Here is a 3,928-nt window from a genome sequence, read left to right as displayed (position 1 = left end):
CACCCCTGATGCACTTAGTAACAAGTCAACACAATAATCACAGTCATAAATAACATAATACAAGATTTAAAACTTAATAATAAAGTATTTAAGTATTGAAGGTCAAACGAGATACCACACGCAACATCCAGGTCGAGGAACTGCAATAAATTTACTTGTGGGACTGGTCTTATTTTTAATAGGTAGGTACTTGTACGTACATGTTAACAAAGAAAGAAAAAACAGTTTAAAGGAAAGACGGAAATTACACCTACGGTATGTAATTGCGCATATTTAGTTTGACCGAAGTACAAGGACATATCATGAGTATAAAAGAAGTTTCGATGTCTGCTTTCAGCACCGTCACTGTTGAACACAGAGAAAGGTACTCCAACAAACTACCATCATGAAGGTTTTGGTAAGTACCTCTACAAGAAAGGTGTTCTCCTACCTATGTGGTCCGTTCTTTAGCAACAGTTCATGAAATCATTTACAGAATACTTTCAGGAGCTAAACCATTCCTTCTACAAGCTTGATTTTTGTCTTTACGAACAATCTCTAATTTAACTATTTTATTTAGTACCAGCTACCAATACTTTTAAAGGCATTCACTTAACATCGAAAACCATGAAGATGCGATGATTCGTCATTATTAAAGCAGTATTGCACAAAAGCTTAATCGAGAACTGTTTAGAGAAAGAGTAATTCGATTATTAATTTACACTAGAAAACAGTTACGAGAAGTTGAAAATTAAAATTAGCAGGAGTTAACATACGCTCATTCTTTCTATGAAATATTTACAACGTTATAATTTCTACAGTTCCATACAATTGAAATTTCCAAAGTGCCATCTCCTAACATAATAAAAAACTATCACAATGAATGGTGCTTTAACACAACTAAGAATCGAAATAAACGGTTCTACATTTCCTAAATAAAAACTAATATTAAAACACTAATAACGCATACACAGAAAAAAATAGATCCAAACTAAATTAACTATGTATTATTATAGTAGTAGGTTTTATTCAAGCATTACTATCTGCGCACAAAATTTAATATAGGACCTTCCTTTTAAAAAGCATTGCTACTATCCCCTGCATTAAAAAGGCATGTTATGGTAACAGTTGATAGAAAATTTTCAACATTTTGGTTTTAATAAAAATCTTCATTGGCCAAAAATGATTTGTTTGATTAAATTCCGTCTATCAACAGGAATACACACTTTAGGAATATTTCAAAAAAAAAAAAAAAAAAAAAAAAAAAAAAGAGAGAGAGAGAAATAATTCACAGTCTTGTCGACTGAATCTCGATTATAGATACAAATTTAATTTTATAAGGTATTTACCATATCTCATGATTACTTACAAACATAGACTCCTTCAGAAACTACATTTGTACTTATTAGGTTCTATTCGGAAAAATTATTAACACGCTTGTCTTTGGTAGACCTACTCTTCGCCTGTGATTCTATTTCCCCGAGGACGTATTGGGTGAAAGCACAGAAAGATGTTTATATATTTTTCCTCCATAATACCATTGTCACTCAATTGATATTATTATTTTGTTTAATTTAGGCTCTTTTCGCTCTCTTCGCCCTCTTGGCTGTTGCCTTCGCCACTGAGGAAACCAACCGTGACAAGAGAGGAGTCCTCGCCTATGGTGCCTATGGATACCCAGCTGTCGGCTACGGTCTTGGATACGGCTATGGTCTTGGCTATGGATACGGTCTTGGCTACGGTGGATTGGGATACGCTTATTATGGTTAAAAGGTTGGTAGCAATCACTTAATAAGAACCACATGACATAGTCTAAAATTTATTTTTAAAAAATCTAAAACTCTTGCTATATTATAGAGAAATAGCTTTTAATATATTAACTGGAAAAGCAGTGCTGGTGATGGAGTATACCAGCAGTAGCTCAAGTTATTGAATCCAGACTGTTTCGACTTTTTAGCTATGAAGAATAATGTTCATTCTCAGCATCATATTAAAAGTAGTCGAATGTGAGTAACTATTTCTAATATCTTTGTAACTTATTAAAATTATGAGTGTCATTGTTAGGGGAAGACCATATTACAAAGAATAACATATTTTTTAATGCCATAGAAATTAGTTTTGATTTATTTTCTCGAAAAGTACGTATAAGGTATTACAGTCCTTTTTCTATCGCTTTTTTCGGTTCGATGAGATCTATCTATGTCTTATTTTTGAACAGCTTTTTGTTAAATGCTAATAATATTGTAGAATTATTATTATTATTATTATTATTATTATTATTATTATTATTATTATTATTATTATTATTATTATTATTATTATTATTATTATTATTATTGAGAAAATGAAGAAATCATTCCAATGGTTAAGCAAACATAATCATTCATATAAATGCCTTATAAATATTCAGAAAATTACAATAGTGAATTTCATACCTACTTTCATACAACAACATAAAAAAGGTTCTAGCTCAATTTAAAGTAATGTGGTGAGATAAAGCCAGTAAGTCAGAGCAGCAGTAATCGGATGGCCGGTTTTATCCTATGATTAAGAAGGTTATATGAGGGATAAAGAATATGGAGGGAATTGATAGGTTCAGATTTAGGATTAGAGATACCGTATATAGAGGAACTTGGATAATATATGACATCAGTATATAGATTATGACTTGCACACAACAATTAAATCTTTCTCCTATATATAGATACTCTGACTTCTTGTATTACACTACTTTATTAGGAGATCCTACTACAATCTTACTAATTTCACATTGTTGAGCCATACAGGCTACACAATAGTTACCTGTCAACTCTAGAAAATTCTTCCAAAGACTTCGGGGGAGAAGAGAAACAATGGTGCACTTGCACTCAAAAGTTTCGCTTTGCTCTGATGTTAGCACGTTTTATACATAATTTACGTATTATATGTAACTAGCATATATATATATATATATATATCTCAGTATCGCACTTTTCAAAATATTTAGAGTTTTAGCAGCATCATCATTTCAAATAATGAATTGGGGGAGCAAGTTCCACTTCGACAAATGAACTTCGAGGTTTTACATTAATCTCGTTAATATAGAATTGATTATTCCCCGTGTCCTTCCCAAATGACGCAAATTTGTTAAATGTGTGTTTATGTACGATTGATAAACTGCTGTCCAAAACTTTCTATAATAATAATAATAATAATAATAATAATAATAATAATAATAATAATAATAATAATAATAATAATAATAATAATAATAATAATGAAATTGTTGACTTCCATTTACACCTAACTAACTTGAAATTTCGTCTTTCTATTTTCAGGTTGATCTAAGTCAATGTGATGTACAGCGAGTCTTATTCGGAACTAAACCATCATCTCAGTTGTTCTACTTCTGATTCGGCATACAAAAACCGAATAAAAAAGTTGTATATTATGTAAAAAAAAAAAAATATTCTAAAATATTAAACTATTTCTTTGTACATAAAAGAGATTGTTACTTTTTCCATTGTATACTATCCTAAATTAATATTCTCTTAGTTACTAAGAACTACGAAACAATTTAACATTAACACAATATCTGAAAGAAAATACCACTGAAATTTATTCATATGTAAGTTACACTGCAAGAATGTTAATAAGTAACTAAACACTTCTGCACATAGCACTATAGCAATTTTCTAACTTGTTGCTTACCTCTATAGTGTCTACGTTAAACAAGCAAATCATTATATGCAATTTTAAAGATACAGGATTGTGCTATTGGCCACTATTAAAATACAACGTTCTATCTGGAGGAAGTGGCGAAATAGGGAGCGATTTTGATTTTTTAAAAAATCTATGGTTCCAACTACATGCTGTGACACAATGGTGTACGCAGAATTTCAACACGAGGAGCTTCAAGCACTCAATCTTATATCGTTTTAGAGCAAGTTAGGGATTTCTCTCTCTATAT

General features: G+C 30.8%; 1 long non-coding RNA gene across 1 annotated transcript; it reads left to right on the top strand.

The window, feature by feature from the left end:
- Positions 1–299: 299 nt before the first annotated feature.
- Positions 300–3,425, top strand: LOC145694994 (uncharacterized). The gene is made up of 3 exons (XR_014133098.1): positions 300–397; positions 1,558–1,752; positions 3,297–3,425. It is a non-coding gene; the product is annotated as an uncharacterized LOC145694994 (long non-coding RNA).
- Positions 3,426–3,928: the final 503 nt, after the last annotated feature.

The sequence above is a fragment of the Thermobia domestica genome, chromosome 9 (assembly GCF_964235325.1).
Source record: "Thermobia domestica chromosome 9, izTheDome1.hap1.1, whole genome shotgun sequence".
Taxonomy (NCBI): Eukaryota; Metazoa; Arthropoda; class Insecta; order Zygentoma; family Lepismatidae; genus Thermobia; species Thermobia domestica.
The sequence above is the reverse complement of the archived record's forward strand: the minus strand, read 5'-3'. Positions and strand labels throughout refer to the sequence as shown.